Here is an 18367-nt window from a genome sequence, read left to right as displayed (position 1 = left end):
TCATCTAACATAATTTTCTCCTTCATTCCCTGTATTTCTGTCCATTGGCCTCCTTTCTGCTCCTTAAATATGCCAATCAGCATTTCTATTTGGACCTTCATTGTGCTGTGTCTGCTCTCTGAGATATTCTCTCTCCCTACTCTTTACCTGGCCAACACCTACACATCCTTCTGGGTTTACCTTGCAATACCACTTTTCTGAGTGTTCTTTAGGTCCGTTCCAAGATGGCCGAATAGGAACAGTTCCAGTCTGCAGCTCCAAGCTGATCGACACAAAAGTCAGGTGATTTCTGCATTTCCAACTGAGGTACCTGGTTCATCTCACTGGGACTGGTCAGACCGGACAGTGGGTGCAGCCCACAGAGGGCAAGTCAAAGTAGGGCAGGGCATCCGCTCACCCGGGAAGTGCAAGGGGTCGGAGATTTCCCTTTCTTAGCCAAGGGAAGCCGTGACAGACTGTACCGGGAAAATCGGGACACTGCCACCTAAATACTATGCTGTTCCAATGGTCTTAGCAAACAGCACACCAGGAGATTATATCCTATGCCTGGTTTGGTGGGTCCCATGCCCATGAAGCCTTGCTCACTGCTAGCACAGCAGTCTGACATCAAACTGCAAGGCAGCAAGCCTGGCTGGGGAGGGGCGTCTGCCATTGCTGAGGCTTGAGTAGGTAAACAAAGCTACCAGGAAGTTCAAACTGGGTGGAGCCCACCACAGCTCAGTGAGGCCCGCCTGCCTGGGGGCAGGGCATAGCTGAACAAAAGGCAGCAGAAATTTCTGCAGACTTAAATGTACCTGTCTGTCAGCTCAGAAGAGAGCAGTGGTTCTCCCAGCATGGTGTTTGAGCTCTGAGAATGGACAGACTACCTCCTCAAGTGGGTCCCTGACCCCCATGTAGCCTAACTTGGAGACACCTCCCAGTAGGGAACGACTGACACCTCATACAGCTGGGTGCCCCTCTGAGACGAAGCTTCCAGAGGAAGGATCAGGCAGCAATATTTGCTGTTCTGCAATATTTGCTGTTCTGCAGCCTCTGCTGGTGAAACTCAGGCAAACAGGGTCTGGAGTGAACCTCCAGCTAACTCCAACAGACCTGCAGCTGAGGGACCTGACTGTTAGAAGGAAAACTAACAAATAGAAAGGAAGAGCATCAACATCAACAAAAAGGACATCCACACCAAAACCTCATCTGTAGGTCACCACCACCAAAGACCAAAGGTAGATAAAACCACAAAGATGAGGAGAAACTAGAGCAGAAGAGCTAAAAATTCTAACTATCAGTGCACCCCTTCTCCTCCAAAGGATTGAAGCTCCTCACCAGCAATGGAACAAAGCTGGACAGAGAATGAATTTGACAAGCTGACAGAAGTAGGCTTCAGAAGGTCGGTAATAATAAATTTTTCCGAGCTAAAGGAGAATGTTCAAACCCATTGCAAGGAAGCTAAAAACCTTGAAAAAAGATTAGATGAATGGCTAAATAAAATAAACAGTGTAGGGAAGACCTTAAATGACCTGATGGAGCTGAAAACCATGGCAAGAGGACTATGTGACGCATGCACAAGCTTCAGTAGCTGATTTGATCAAGTCGAAGAAAGGGTATCTGTGACTGAAGATCAAATTAATGAAATGAAGCAAGAAGAGAAGTTTAGAGAAAACAGAATAAAAAGAAATGAACAAAGCCTCCAATAAATATGGGACTATGTGAAAAGACCAAATCTACATTTGATTGGTGTACCTGAAAGTGACAGGGAGAATGGAGCCAAGCTGGAAAACACTCTGCAGGATATTATCCAGGAGAACTTCCCCAACCTAGCAAGGCAGGCCAACATTCAAATTCAGTAAATACAGAGAACGCCACAAAGATACTCCTCGAGAACAGCAACCCCAAGACACGTAATTGTCAGATTCATCAAGGTTGAAATGAAGAAAAAAATGTTAAGGGCAGTCAGAGAGAAAGGTCAGGTTACCCACAAAGGGAAGCCCATCAGACTAACAGCAGAACTCTCGGCAGAAACTCTACAAGCCAGAAGAGAGTGAGGACCAATATTCAACATTCTTAAAGAAAAGAATTTTCAACCCAGAATTTCACATCCAGCCAAACTAAGCTTCATAAATAAAGGGGAAATAAAATCCTTTACAGACAAGTAAATGCTGAGAGATTTTGTAACCTCCAGGCCTGTCTCCTAAAGAAAGCACTAAACATGGAAAGGAACAACTGGTACCAGCCACTGCAAAGACATGGCAAATTGTAAAGACCACTGATGCTAGGAAGAAACCGCATCAACTAACAGGCAAAATAACCAGCTAAAATCATAATGACAGGATCAAAGTCACATGTAACAATATTAAGCTTAAATGTAAATGGGCTAAATGCCCCAATTAAAAGACACAGACTGGTAAATTGGATAAAGAATCAAGACCCATCAGTGTGCTGTATTCAGGAGACCCATCTCACATGTAGAGACACACATAGGCTCAAAATAAAGGGATGGAGGAAGGTCTACCAAGCAAATGGAAAGGAAAAAAAAAAAAAAAAGCAAGGGTTGCAATCCTAATCTCTGATAAAACAGACTTTAAACCAACAAAGATCAAAAGACACAAAGAAGGGCATTACATAATGGTAAAGGGATCAATTCAACAAAAAGAGCTAACTATCCTAAATATATATGCACCCAATTCATGAGAACCCAGATTCATAAAGCAAGTCCTTAGAGGCCTACAAAGAGACTTAAACTCCCACACAATAATAATGGGAGACTTTAATACCCCACTGTCAATATTAGACAAATCAACGAGACAAGTTAACAAGGATATCCAGAACTTGAACTCAGCTCTGCACCAAGCAGACCTAATAGACATCTACAGAACTCTCCACCCCAAATCAATAGAATATATACTCTTCTCAGCACCACACCACACTTATTCCAAAACTGACCACATAGTTGGAAGTAAAGCACTCCTCAGCAAATGTAAAAGAACAGAAATCACAACAAACTATCTCTCAGACCACAGTGCAATCAAATTTGAACTCAGGATTAAGAAACTCACTCAAAATGGCACAACTACATGGAAACTAAACAACCTGCTTCTGAATGACTACTGGGTAAATAACAAAATGAAGGCAGAAATAAAGCTGTTCTTAGAAACCAATGAGAACAAAGACACAATGTACCAGAATCTCTGGGACACATTTAAAGCAGTGTGTAGAGGGGAATTTATAGCACTAAATGCCCACAAGAGAAAGCAGGAAAGATCTAAAATCAACACCGTAACATCACAATTAAAAGAACTAGAGAAGCAAGAGCAAACAAATTCGAATGCTAGCAGAAGGCAAGAAATAACTAAGATCAGAGCAGAACAGAAGGAGATAAAGACATAGGAAAGTCTTCAAAAAATCAATGAATCCAGGAGCTGGTTTTTTGAAAAGATCAACAAAATTGATAGACCACTAGCAAGATTAATAAAGAAGAAAAGAGAGAAGAATCAAATAGACACAATAAAAAATGATAAAGGGGATATCACCACTGATCCACAGAAATATAAACTGCCATCAGAGGATACTATAAACACCTCTACGCAAATAAACTAGAAAATCTAGAAGAAATGGATAAATTCCTGGACACATACACCCTCCCAAGACTACACCAGGAAGAAGTTGAATCCCTGAATAGACCAATAACAAGTTCTGAAATTGAGGCAGTAATTAATAGCTTACCAACCCAAAAAAGCCCAGGACCAGACAGATTCACAGTCGAATTCTACCAGAGGTAAAAAGAGGAGCTGGTACCATTCCTTCTGAAACTATTCCAATCAATAGAAAAAGATGGAATCCTCCCTAACTCATTTTATGAGGCAAGCATCATCCTGATACCAAAGCCTGGCAGAGACACAACAAAAAAAGAGAATTTTAGACCAATATCCCTGATAAACATCGATGAGAAAATCCTCAATAAAATACTGGCAAACCAAATCCAGCAGCACATCAAAAAGCTTATCCACCAAGATCAAGTTGGCTCCAACCCTGGGATGCAAGGCTAGTTCAGCATATGCAAATCAATAAACATAATCCATCACATAAACAGAGCCAACAACAAAAACCACATAACTATCTCAGTAGATGCAGGAAAGGCCTTCAACAAAATTCAACAGCCCTTCATACTAAAAACTCTCAATAAACCAGGTATTGATGGAATGTATCTCAAAATAATAAGAGCTATTTATGATAAACCCACAGCCAGTATCATACTGAATGGGTGAAAACTGGAAGCATTCCCTTTGAAAAGTGGCACAAGACAAGGATGTCCTCTCTCACCACTTCTATTCAACATAGTGTTGGAAGTTCTGGCCAGGGCAATCAGGCAAGAGAAAGAAATAAAGGGTATTCAATTAAGAAATAAGGAAGTCAAATTGTCCCTGTTTGCAGATGACATGATTGTACATTTAGAAAGCCCCATTGTCTCAGCACAAAATCTCCTTAAGCTGATAAGCAACTTCAGCAAAGTCTCAGGATACAAAATCAATGTGCAAAAACACAAGCATTCTTATACACCAATAACAGACAAACAGACAGCCAAATCATGAGTGAACTCCCATTCACAATTGCTACAAAGAGAATAAAATACCTAGGAATCCAACTGACAAGGGATGTGAAGGATCTATTCAAGGAGAACTACAAACTGCTGCTCAACTAAATAAAAGAGGACACAAACAAATGGAAGAACATTCCATGCTCATGGGTAGGAAGAATCAATATCATGAATAGATATTGATTTATAACAATCAATATAGTTATAAAGTTAATTTATAGATTCAATGCCAACCCCATCAAGCCACCAATGATTTTCTTCACAGAATTGGGGAAAACTACTTTAAAGTTCATATGGAACCAAAAAAGAGCACGCATTGCCAAGACAATCCTAAACAAAAAGAACAAAGCTGGAGGCATCACACTACCTGACTTCAAACTATACTACAAGGCTATAGTAACCAAAACAGCATGGTACTGGTACCAAAACAGAGAGATAGACCAATGGAACAGAACAGAGCCCTCAGAAATAATACCACACATCTACAACCATCTGATCTTTGACAAACCTGACAAAAACAAGAAATGGGGAAAGGACTCCCTATTTAATAAATGGTGCTGGGAAAACTGGCCAGCTATATGTAGAAAGCTGAAACTAGATCCCTTCCTTACACCTTATACAAAAATTAATTCAAGATGGATTACAGACTTAAATGTTAGACCTAAAGCCATAAAAACCCTAGAAGAATACCTAGGCAATACCATGCAGGACGTAGGCATGGGCAAGGACTTCATGACTAAAACACCAAAAGCAATGGCAACAAAAGTCAAAATTGACAAATGGGATGTAATTAAACTAAAGAGCTTCTATACAGCAAAAGAAACTACCATCAAAGTGAACAGGCAACCTACAGAATGGGAGAAAATTTTTGCAATCTACCCGTCTGACAAAGGGCTAATATCCAGAACCTACAAAGAACTCAAACAAATTTACAGGAAAAAAACAAACAACCGCATCAAAAAGTGGGCAAAGGATATGAACAGACACTTCTCAAAAGAAGACATTTATGCAGCCAACAGACACATGAAAAAATGCTTGTCATCACTGGCCATCAGAGAAATGCAAATCAAAACCACAATGAGATACCATCTCACGCCAGTTAGAATGGCGATCATTAAAAAGTCAGGAAACTACAGGTGCTGGAGAGGATGTGGAGAAATAGGAACACTTTTACACTGTTGGTGGGACTGTAAACTAGTTCAACCATTGTGGAAGACAGTGTGGCAATTCCTCAGGGATCTAGAACTAGAAATACTATTTGACCCAGCCATCTCATTACTGGGTATATACCCAAAGGATTATAAATCATGCTACTGTAAAGACACATGCATACGTATGTTTATTGAGGCACTATTCACAATAGCAGACTTGGAACCAACTGAAATGTCCATCAATAATAGACTGGATAAAGAAAATATAGCACATATACACCATGGAATACTATCCAGCCATAAAAATAAAAATGAGTTCATGTCCTTTGTAGGGACATGGATGAAGCTGGAAAACATCATTCTGAGCAAACTATCGCAAGGACAGAAAACGAAACACCACGTGTTCTCACTCATAGGTGGGAATTGAACAATGAGAACACTTGGATACGGGGCAGAGAATATTGCACACCGAGGCCTGTCGTGGAATGGGGGTTTGGGGGAGGGATAACATTAGGAGAAATACCTAATGTAAATGATGAGTTAATGGGTGCAGCAAACCAGCATGGCACATGTATACATATGTAACAAACCTGCATGTTGTGCACATGTACCCTAGAACTTAAAGTATAATAAAAAAAAAGAAAAGAAAAAAGAAATATCACTTTTCTATGGAGGATTTTCCTGATCTTCCAGCCTGGATTAGTTCCTCTATTATATGCTCTTACAGGACCTAAATTTCTCATTAGTTACATATACCTACAGTTCAATCTTATATGGACTCTTTATTTATTGTATTACTATTTGTTTAATATCTATAAATTTTGTTATGTTAACTTAATAGAAGGGACGATGCATCTCTATTCTGATTCCCAGCACTCAATAGATATTATAGTTTGGTTTGTTTGACCCCTCCAATCTTATATTGAAATTTGATCCCCAATGTTGGAGATGAGGCCTAATGGGAAGTGATTGGGTCACAGGGGTTTGAATGGCTTTGTGTTGTCTTTGTAGTAATGGATGAGTTCTTGCTTTATTAGTTCCTGTGAGAGCTGGTTGTTTAAAAGAGCCTAGTACCTCCCTCCTCTCTCTCTTGCTTGCTCCTCTTGCCTTGTGATTTCTGCACACACCAGCTCCCCTTCACCTTCTGCCATGAGTGGAAGCAGCCTGAGGCTCTCATCAGAAACAGGTGCTAGTGCCATGCTTCTTGCACAGCCCGCAGAACCATGAGCCAAATAAACCTCTTTTCTTTATAAATTACCTTGTATTCTTTTATAGCAACACAAATAAATTGACAATAGATTTCCCATAAATATGTATTGATCAAAATAAATATCTTTATGCAACTGAAGTTTATAACTGAGTTTTAGAAAGGCCTGATGTAACTCAGAACAGGGATTGGCAAACTGTAACCTATGGGCCACCTCCCTACCACCTGTTTTTGTAAACAACGTTTTGTGAGAACACAGCCATGCCTATTCATTTACATATTGCTTATGGCTGCTTTCTTGGTGCAATGACAAACTTGAGAAGTTGCAACAGACACTGTATGACTCACAACGTCTAAAGTATTTACTCTCTGGCTCTTTATAGAAAGTATGCAGAACATTGATTTAGAATTTAAATATTTTACATAAATCATAGGTTAGTGAACATAATAGACAACTTGAGGGTCCTGAGCATGTCAAACTACTTCCTGCCCGGGGCCCTTCCTCATTTTATTATCTCTGCCAGCAAACTCCCACTTATCCTTCACATTTACTTTATATGTCATTTCTCCCTGATCCCTCAATCTAGGTTAGGTTCCTCTCCAACTCCCTCATTGTATGATCCCACAATATCTTATACTTTACCTTTAAAGATCCTTTAAAGAACTTTATCTTTAAAGATAGCTCTATTTAGGTATATAGTCAAAGTGTTATTTTTAGTTTGATGTGTCTAACATTTCATAATTGTAAGCTTCCTGAGAGCAAGGATACACGTTTTATTTTGCTAACCATTAAAATCCCCATATTTGGAATAACAGACTTGTATACTTGGAAGATACTTGACTCTTAGTAGGTGCTCAATAAAAATGTGTTAAATGACCCTGAGACTTGGCGTGTCATTATATGTATAACTTGTAGCTGAAGTTTGTTAGGATTTTAGGGGTCCAATAAACAACAACTACCCACCACCCCCACCACCACCATGGCACCATGGAAACTGATCAATAGTCAGAAGTCGGATATAGAGATCAATATATGAGGTTTGTCACTAGTAAACTATATATTGCAAGATATACCTTTAGCTCTGCTTGCTTTTTAAGAAGCAAACTCTAGTTTTTCAACATTTATTTTACTTCTAGCAAGCCACATAAGGCAATTTTGCATGCTTTGTTTCCTTTCTAGAGTTATTTTTCATTTTAATGGTGTCCTTTAACATATGCATGTGTTCAAACACTGCTTATTGCTTATCTCACATATCAATATTTTCTTTCAGGTGTTTGTCTCAAAAGAATTTAAAAGAATAGCCACTCTGTAAAGTTAGAAAGGAGTAATAACATTAATATGCTTCTCTTCTTTAATACCTTTTTTTTCCCCGTGGATCACACAGATGGCAAATAACAAGAAATCAAACAGCATCCTCTTGAGATGGGAACTTTCTTAGTGGAACTGGAATTATGAAAATAAGACAGAGAAAAGGCACAATTAGTTTACATGTGAGAGAAGCAAGAGATGATAAGGACGCAACATTTATATTTTCTAGTAACCTAGAAGACCACGTTATCCATTATATAAAAATTAAATTTAAGAATGATAAAGGATTATAATCTAATAGTTTAATTTTAAGAAATAATCTGAGGATTATTTTCTCTTAGAGAGTTTATGCTATGTACATTGATATCATGTAGTTTTAAAAATTATTTTAAAATTTGTTAATGCATACACATAATTTCTTTTGATTAATTTTTTGAATTTTCATTTGAAATTTTTTTTTTTTTGAGACGGGGTCTTGCTCTGTTGCCCAGGCTAGAGTGCAGGGATCCTGTGGCATGATCTCAGCTCACTGCAACTTCCGCCTCCCGGGTTCAGGCCATTCTCCTGCCTCAGCCTCCCGAGTAGCTGAGACTACAGGTGCCCACCACCATGCCCGGCTAATTTTTGTATTTTTAGTAGAGATGGGGTTTCACCGTGTTAGCCAGGATGGTCTCAAACTCCTGACCTCGTGATCCGCTGGCCTCGGCCTCCCAGAGTGCTGGGATTACAGGTGTGAGCCACCACGCCCGGCCGAAATTTTTTTTTAAAGATGCAACTTGAAAAGTCTTGCTCCTATTCCTGTCAGCATTTATCTCATTTTCCTGCCTCCCACTGGGGTAATTTTTTAATTAACTTTTTGCATGTCTTTCCCAACTTTCTTTAAGCAAATAAAAGCAAAAATGAATATATGTTCTTATATTTCTCCTCTTCTTATAAACAAATGCAACATGCTATACACATTGCTTGGCATCTTGATTTTATTATTTAATACTTTATCTTGGGCATCTTTCCATTTTAGAACTAAAAGCCATCTTTGATCTTTATTAAAAACAATTTTTGACAGAAACTATTTCATTGTATAGATGTATTGTAATTTTTTTTACCAGTCCTCTATAATGTGCACTTTGTTTCCAGTCTTTTGTTATTAAAAATAATGAACTAATAACTTTATAAATTTGTCATTTTTTATATGTACAGGTATAGTTGTAGGAAAGTTTCTCCAAAGTGGGATTGTGAGGCTGGATACCATGGCTCACATCTGTAATCCCAGCACTTTGAGAGGCTAAAGCAGGAGGATCACTTGAGCTCAGGAGTTCAAGACCAATCTGAGCTAGCGAACATGGCAAAACCCTGCCTCTACTAAAAATACAAAAAAATTAGCTGGGTATAGTGTCACAAGCCTGTAGTCTCAGCTAGTTGGGGGGCTGAAGTGGGAGGATCGCTTTAGTCTGGGAGGTTGAGCTCCCAGTGAGCCATCTTCACTCCATTTCACTCCAGCCCAAGTGAGTGGGAAAGAAAAAAAACAAAGTGGGATTCTGGGTTCAACAGACATTTGTAAATCTTATACATAGTTGCCAAATTGCTGTACATAGGGGATTTAAAAAGTCCCACACTCACTAACAATCTAAAAGATGTCATTTTCCCACAGCCTGAACCAAGTATAGTCACATTTTGGATTCTGACAATATGACATTTAAAAAAGGGGGAAGGGGAAAAGGTGTTTTGAACTACCTTAAACTTCATTTCTTTTATTATAAATGAGATTAAGCATTTTTTCATGTATTTACAAGCCATTTTTTACCTTTCCTTAAAATTTTTCTATTATATATAATATTAGATATTATATAAGAATATCTAAAATATTCTTTGACCTTTTTTCTGGGTTGTTGATCTTTTTAAAATCAATTATATTCATTCTTTTAATAAATATTTTGAGAGCTTACTGTGGCCAGGAACTGTTCTAAGCACTTGGAATATATTTAAAAACAAAATACATACTAGGTTTAGAGTTTAAACAGAAAATGAATAATAGACAGAATTTTACAAGTAAATGACTTGGTTTGTTAGACAGTGATGAGTGCTATGCAGAAAGTCACAAAGACCTGAAGAAGGTGAAGGAGTGAGCCACATAAATCACTGGGGCAGAGCATCTGAGACCATGTAAAACCTGGCATGATGACTCTAAGGAGGGCATGACCAGAGTGGTAGCAGGGAAGGGGTGAAAAATGGCTGGATTCCAGATATATTTTAAAAGTAGAGCAAACAATGTGCAAGAAAGAAGGAAGAGAGCCAAGGATGACTGCAGATTTTTTGGCCAGAGTAACTGAAAGAATGGGGTTGCCTCCAACAGTAATGGGGAGTAGGTTTGGGGTTGGCATTGGGAGCTCAGTTGAAGATATGTCAAGATTTGGATGTCTATTAGACCCCGAGATGTCAGTTGTATGTCTGAATCTGGAGTTAAGGAGAGAGATCAGGCTTTGATAAATAAATTCAGGAGTTGTTTGCCTTTTGATGACATTTAAAGGTGTGACAATAGATAAGATAACCAAGGAATTGAGTGCAGAAAGAAGCAAGAAGGCGTCCACATCAAGTCCTGCAGTGAGCTGACATTGAGAGGTCACTAGGTGAGAAAGGAAGAGCAAAGTAGCCTGAGAATGAGAGACCGGAGAGGTAGAGGAAAACCAAAATAGTTTGAAGTTTGGTATTCTAGACGTCATGTGCAAACATTTTTTCAAGAAAGAGGAAATGAACTCCTGCATCAATTGCTGAAAAGTAAAATCAAGTTGACCACTGGCTAAAATTGACCTCCGGCTTGAGCAATGTGGGAGTCTTGACAAAAAACAGTTTCAGTAGAGTGGCAGAAGGAAAGACACTAGATAGGATTTAAGAGAGAAAAAGAAGATATTGGAGACAATTCAGGGCGTTTCACCGCAAAGGAAAGCAGTAAAAGGGACAGTAACTGGTGAGGGAAATGACATCAAGAGATGTGTCTTTTAAGATGGGGGAAAAGGGAGCATGTTGGTCTGCTGGATGGAATGATCAGGAAGAAAGAAAAAGTGGCACTGAGGGATACAGCTTCTAGAAGGTTTTATATATTTGAGAGTTTATCCTTTTGTGAAACGAGTTGCAAAAATTAATTTGTGGTTTGTCACTCATCTTTTGACTTTGTTTAATGTGTTGTTTTTGCCTTAGAGAAGTTTTAAATTTAAAGTTGAATGTGTCAATCTTTTCTTGTGTGCTTCTGAATTTTAGTTCTTAGTTTATTTAAAAGGCCTTCCACACTCTACAGCAGAGGTTTGTGAAATAGGGCTAACGACCAAATCTAGTCTCTCACCTGTTTTTGCAAATAAAGTTTTTTTGGAACACAGCCACACTCATTTGTTATGGTTGCTTTTGCACTACAATGGCATAATTGAGTAGTTGTGACTTTAAAATTGTGGTAAATACATACTACACAAAGTTTTCAGTATAACAATGAATGATGAGAAAATACTATATTTTGGGTGGAATTATGTATAACCACTAAATAGAATAGTAGACAACATTTCTTATTTAATACTATATATTTTAGAGCAGTTTATGTTGTGCCGAAAGATGTTTGGAGAGGGTGGTAGCCCACAAATCTAAAATATTTACATTTGACACTTTATGAAAAATATTTGCCAATCCCTGCTCTATGGTAAAAAGTAAATTTGTTCATGTTTTTTTCTTGTGCTTATTTTATGTTTAATTTATTTTTTCTTTCGTTTTTTCTTTTGCTTTCTTTTTCTTTTTTTTTTTTACATAAAAACTTAGATTCTGTCCTGATATAGTAAATAAATTAAGGTTTCAAGGTTTTTTCCTCTATATTGGCAATTAGTTTTCTCAATGCTGTTTATTGAGAAGTCTGTAATTCCTCCGTCCCCCATCCCCGCCCGCCCACGACTGCCAGCTTTGGGATGCCGCCTTTAGCATATACAGTAATAAATTCCTATGTGTGTTGATTTCTGGATTTTCTGTTTTATTCCATTGGTCTTTCTGCCTATACAGGTATAAGAACCACACTACTTTAGTAATATGGGTTAATATGTAGTTAAGGCTTGTTCCACATCTGCCATCACTGCTCTCTTTTTTTTTTTTCCTGTGTTTTTGATTTTCTAGTAATTTTTCATTAAGCTGAATATATTTTTAATATTTCATCATCTTCTTTTATGTTACTTTTTTGGTTTGTTTTTAGTAGTCTTGTGTTTCCTTTGTTTTCTACCCTTTAAGATCTAGGATCATTTTTTTATTTCTTATTTTGGCAATTGGAAAACATATAATCTGTTTTATTTCCTCTAGTGTTTCTCTTAACAAATTTGAGTAAGTTGAACTGAACAATGGTTATTTTGTCTGTCACCTAGTCGCTACTCCTGCCTTTCTTTTTCTTTCTTTTTTTTTGAGACAGAGTCTCACTCTGTTGCCCAGGCTTGAGTGCTTGGCTTGGCCCATTGCAAACTCAGCCTCCTGAGTAACCGGGATTACAGACACCCACCACCAAACCAAGCTAATTTTTGTATTTTTAGTAGAGACGGGGTTTCACCATGTTGGCCAGGCTGGTCTCGAACTCCTGACCTCAAGTGATCCACCCACCTCAGCCTCCCAAAGTGCTGGGATTACAGGTGTGAGCTACTGCACCTGGCCCCTGCTTTCTTCTTTGTCAATAGATCCCTGACATCTGTATTTCCAGCCAAGGGGCTGAATTATGGTAACTCTCTCACCTTTGCCAACGATTGGTTTACGGTTGAATTTCTGACCTGTTTCTGGCCATTGAAATATTAGGGTAAGTCAGCTGGGGGCTTCTAAAAAAGGGTTTTCTCTCTGTCAAGGAAGAGGCATGTCCTTTGCCATAATTCCCTCTCTTCCTACTTTGGAAATGATACTTAGGAGGTGATGCTCAGAGCTGTGGTAGCCATCCTGTGGTCATGAGGAGCAAGATTGAAAGTACGCTGTGGCTGGCAGAATGCAAAGACCAAAAGGGCTTAGGTGCCTGACAAAATCTGAGCTGCCTAACCAGTCTTGGGACTTACAGCCTTTAGATGTCTCATTAAGTAATAAATGACCATATGGTTTAAACCACTGGTAGCTGGGTTTTCTGCTACTTGCAGCCAAAAGCATTCCTAATTAACAAGCTACTTCTCATTCTTGACTTTTTTCCTCTATTACTTTCATTATTTTATTAATTTTCAAGTTATTTATTTTTTAATAAAAGAAATCTCTACTTGGGCCTTACTTTTACCTTTCTGTTTATAATAGATTTTCCTTTGTTTTCTTACCATGCTATCTGGGCTCCCATTGACTCTTTATCTCAAAGATAAGAGCTAACTTAGGCCTTCCATATTCAAGAGTTGTGTTATATTTGCTTTTCTGTTGTCTGAGATGGTAGCAAGGATGGGACTGAGTGAGGTCTGGTAGAAAGTGTGGAACCAGGGCTATAGGTATCACAGTTGGGGAATTTTTACTCTGCTTTCCCTATAAGTTAGTTAAAAATCCTGTTCTGAGGTTTACTCTGCAGAGTTGGAGCTATTTCTGATCCTGTGATAAAAGCCGGTGGCTTTCAGGTTGTTCACCAGGTCCCACGTGAACTCAGAGCCTTTTCTTATCTCAAAGACAAGCTGCCTTCCGTGATTCTTTTCCCCTCTCCTCTCCCTGCTTGCTTCTCCTGCTCCCTTCTGGGATTTAGGTAGGAAAATTATGAAAAAAAAAGGATGAATAAAGAGTTTGTCCCTATTGTCCCTTTTCTGCTTGCATATTGTGTTTCATTTTCCCAGGTAGTGAAACAAACCAATCCTAATTCTTCGTAGTTCTTCTTGTCTCTAATAAATGAATATCTACTTTTCCCTCTTGGTATAGAGAGGCAATCATTTAAAGGGATTCTGAATCTTTTCTTTTGAGCTTCTTCTCCAACTACCATTCCTCACAGTTAGCCTACTTCCTTCCAAATTAAAGGGTATCAGTGAGCTTTTTCAGTCATTGTTTCTTCATATTTTTGTCCATTGTACTACTTCCAGAGGAGTCCAGCATAAGCTACAGTCAATTTCCAGAATCTTCTTTCTGTAGGTGATATTTTTAAACCCTTATAGTATGATAATACTCCTTCCTTAGTTTGAAAGCTCCTAACATTTTTCCCCCTTTGGCTATCTTTACTTATTTTGTGCGTTTTGTTAGATTTGGAAGCAGGGAAATTTCTTGATTCTGTATTTTCTTTCCCAGAGAACCTGTGAAATTGAAAGAGTTTATTGATAGCACTGCTTCTATTGCTATGTATTTTTAGCAGTATCTAGAAGTACAAGAGAACTGTGGCAATTACCAAGATTATTTGGACCAAAATTACCTCAAAATCTACCTGATACATCCATATAATTGCAGGAAACAATATATTTTTTAGATTTGAATGTATTCTGATAGTAGCTGCAATTCTCTCCTCCACTTTGCATGTGCAGGCACAAACTGAGGATTCTGAAATAGCACCCATCGTGCTGAGATGAGACTGGCTTTGTGTTATTCTGACCAGTTACAGTTTGTCTTCCATTATTATTAGCACGTGTCCCATACTTCTAGTTTCACCAACCCATGCAACAGCAGAATCCTTATTTTACTGAGAATAAAACATTAAAGGTGACTGTGGGAATGACAAGTTCATTTTGCCACATTGAAGGCAGAGTTTCTAGGAAGATATTGACTTCCTATTGTGTAGATGACACAAATGCTGCAGAGAGCAACCTGCACCTCAGGTGATACAACTGACGAGCCTGTAGGCTTATTGAAGAGTCTTGTCTTCTCTTCTGGTAAGTTGGATTTGAAGAAGGGTCAGGCTCTGATATGAGGATGTGTCATTTCAATTTTAAAGACTGGTGTGGATAGTGTGGACTGGATGTCCTTCAAGATCTACTGGAAGGCCCTTCTAGACTCCTAGGACTCCAGACACCATCACTTTCCCAACCTCACCTGCTGATAGAATTCAGATGTGATTTAGATCAGATCCAGGTGCTTGGGACTTTGATTCAAAATTGAATTATAATACTAATGAAATGTCCCATTTTCTTCATGTATACTATTAAGCGTTAATAAAAAGTTTTTAACAACTCTGAGTTATGAACGGCGTAAGTTATATAAGGAGAGAAACAGGCTGTGGGCATCCTCTTCCTAGACCAAACTGAGGCAGAGGCAGTGTGGCCTGGAGCTGGTGGCCCTGGTGGAAGGTTCCAGATTCTGCGACTTCCTGACTGAGGCAGGAGCGGCAGCGTTCTTGGCAGCCTGGTTCTGTGGTGAGGTTTCCGGAGTTGTTTCTGGAAGCTCAACCTAAAGCCTGCATCTTTGCCACCCACTCCTGCAGACTCTACCCTTTAATAAGTCTCTTTCTGCTTCAAGTAACTAGAATAGATTTTTGAGGCCAGAAACTAAGATCTCCGAGGAACAACAGGACCATGGGAGAAACACTGTTAGGTTGGTTCTCTTGAGTCTCAGAGATGGAAAACACAGGCCTGTATGAGGCATTACCCCTCATCCAACTGCTTTCAGGGGCCCATTTTAACTGCTGGAGCGAGGAAAATGGTCCTGTGGAGATCTAGGGCATTATTCTCAGAGATGTGTGCTGTTGGAAGGACAGCTGGCACCTGGAAGCATGAAGGAGCGTGGAGTCCAAGAACTCCCATTAAATCTTCCTTCTCCAAGGCTGCTCACTTCACAGCAAGAGTGTCACGACAGTTAGGATGGCTTGGCTGGAAGTAATAGAAAACTCTCTCCCCACATAAGAAGCCCAAAGATAGGGCATCTCTATCATAAGTTAATTCAGCTGTTCAATTATGTCATCAAGGCAGAGGTTCTCTCCACCGTTCTGCTCTGTCATCAAGACATGATGGCTTTGACTTGGAGATTAGCTCCCTGAAGGATTGTTAAATGTTTGTCCCTAGATTTGGTTTCATTCAGATACACCAACATTTGTTTGAAGAAAGGTTTGCATTTTTTATTGATATATAATAGTTATACAGACTTTGGGGGTACATGTGATATTCTGATACCTGTATATGATGTACAGTGGTAAAATTTGAGTAATTTGGATACCCATCACCTCAAATATATATCTTTTCCCTGTGTTGGAAACATTACAAATCTTCTCCTCTAGCCATTTTGGTGTATACAATAAATTATTAACTATAGTTTCCCTTCCTACTATTGAACACTAGAACTAACTCCTTCTAACTGTATTTTTGTACCAAAATGTGCATTTTTCTGTGTGATCGTTCTTTTCTTTTTTTAAAAAAAAACAAATGCTAGAATTTTGTGTGGATGCTCTTAGCGCCCACTTCCTCTTTCCTTCCTGGTTTTGAGCTTCTGCCTAACCCGTTCTCTAACAAGGGGAATGGGGGGAGATCAGGAGTTGAATTCAATCAGGCAGAATTTATCCTGGACTGCGAGATGGATTCGCTTCTCCCTGAGAGTAAACCCAAATAAAAAAATTTGCTGTGACAGCAAAGAATAGGAGGATGGCTGTTAGGCAACCAACAGGGTTACTTCCCAGGATATAGTTTGTGTGGGTTTTGTTTTGTGTTTTAAACTTAATACTTTTTCCTTTTCTTTTTTTTTTTTTTTTTAGTGAAAAAGTAACATGCTCATAAATAGAAACAAAGTAACCAGTACAAAAGGCTTACAGTAAAAAAAAAAAAAAAGACTCTACCCACCCTTATGCCATAACTTACACAAAAATTATGAAATATCACTAAGAGAAAATTTTAAAATGCTAAGCAAAGGAAGGGAAATAACATATTTATGGGTTGAAAGTACTGATATTGAAAAGATTCTACCCAAATTGATTATAGATTCAACACAATGCCAGTTAAGACCCAGCAAAGTTTTTCTAAGAAGTCAACAATTTGTTTCTAGCATTTGTGTGAAAATGCAAAGGGCATAATATCCAAGATAACCTTAAGAAGAAAAAAACCGGAGACTATACATACAGGACACTGTGGCTTATTATAAAGTTCCAGTCATTAAGACAGTGTAGAGTGGATAGTAGGAAATATAAAAACATATCCATTCATATCCAATGACTCAAACACGACTTAGTTTCTGTATAGAGGGGGGAAGAATGGTCTTTAAAAATAAATGATACTAATTCAATTGGATATCTGCATAGAAGGTATAGGTAGTATTTTTCTCCATTTGCTTAGAACTTCTAAATTTTATTTTAACCATATTTCATATTTTTTGTATATACTTTTTTCCAGATTAATAAAATTCTTTTCTATTTCTAATTTGCTAAGACATTTTATCACAAATAGATTTTGAAATCCTTTTGTAGTTCATAAGTGTGACGATTGGGTTTTTTCACGCTCGTGTGAGATATGCCTTCCTTAAATGTTCTTACACCATCAGTACATTACCCATCTGACAAGAAAAAAAATAGATTTTTGACTCACATCAAATACTTTTTTGCATCTATTGACATAATCATGTGATTTTCTATTTCACTTTGTTAATGTGTCTAATTACATTGCTTTGTTCTCAGACTTTAACACTTTAGCATTCCTGGAATAAAAGTCACGTAGTCATGATGTAGTAACCATTTTATATATCACTGGATTTAATTTACTGTTTTTACAAAAATTCTTATATATATTTCATGAAAGAACTTGGCAAGTAATTTCCTTTTGAGTAATGTTCTTTCCAGAATTTAATATCAAAGTTTTGCTGGCATCATAAAATATGTTGGGAAGTGTTTCTTCTTTTTCTTTTATCTTAAAGAATTTTAGGAAGAATCTGTTAGAGAAGTCATCTGGGCTGAGGAAATTGTTCGTGGAAAAGTATTAATTTATAGGTTCAATTACTTTACTAGATAAAGAGCGATTTAAGTTTTGGATTTCTGTTCATCAATTTTGGTGAGGTCTATTTTTATAGGAACTTTCTTATTTTCCCTACATTTCCAAATTTATTGGCATAAAGTAGTTCCTCATATCTTTTTTTTTTTTTTTCTTTGAGATGGGGTCTGGCTGTGTTGCCCAGGCTGGAGTGCAGTGGTGTGATTTCGGCTCCCTGTAACCTCCACCTCCTAGGCTCAAGTAATCCTCCCACTGCAGCCTCCTGAGTAGCTAGTACCA

The 18367-nt window shown here is 38.3% G+C and overlaps 1 non-coding gene across 1 annotated transcript; it reads left to right on the top strand.

Annotated features, from left to right (window-relative positions):
* The first annotated feature begins 17559 nt into the window (after positions 1-17559).
* Positions 17560-17663, top strand: LOC112425579 (small nucleolar RNA U13). The gene has a single exon (XR_003016698.1). It is a non-coding gene; the product is annotated as a small nucleolar RNA U13 (small nucleolar RNA).
* Positions 17664-18367: the final 704 nt, after the last annotated feature.

This window comes from Macaca nemestrina, chromosome 4 (genome assembly GCF_043159975.1).
Source record: "Macaca nemestrina isolate mMacNem1 chromosome 4, mMacNem.hap1, whole genome shotgun sequence".
Lineage (NCBI taxonomy): Eukaryota > Metazoa > Chordata > Mammalia > Primates > Cercopithecidae > Macaca > Macaca nemestrina.
The sequence above is the reverse complement of the archived record's forward strand: the minus strand, read 5'-3'. Positions and strand labels throughout refer to the sequence as shown.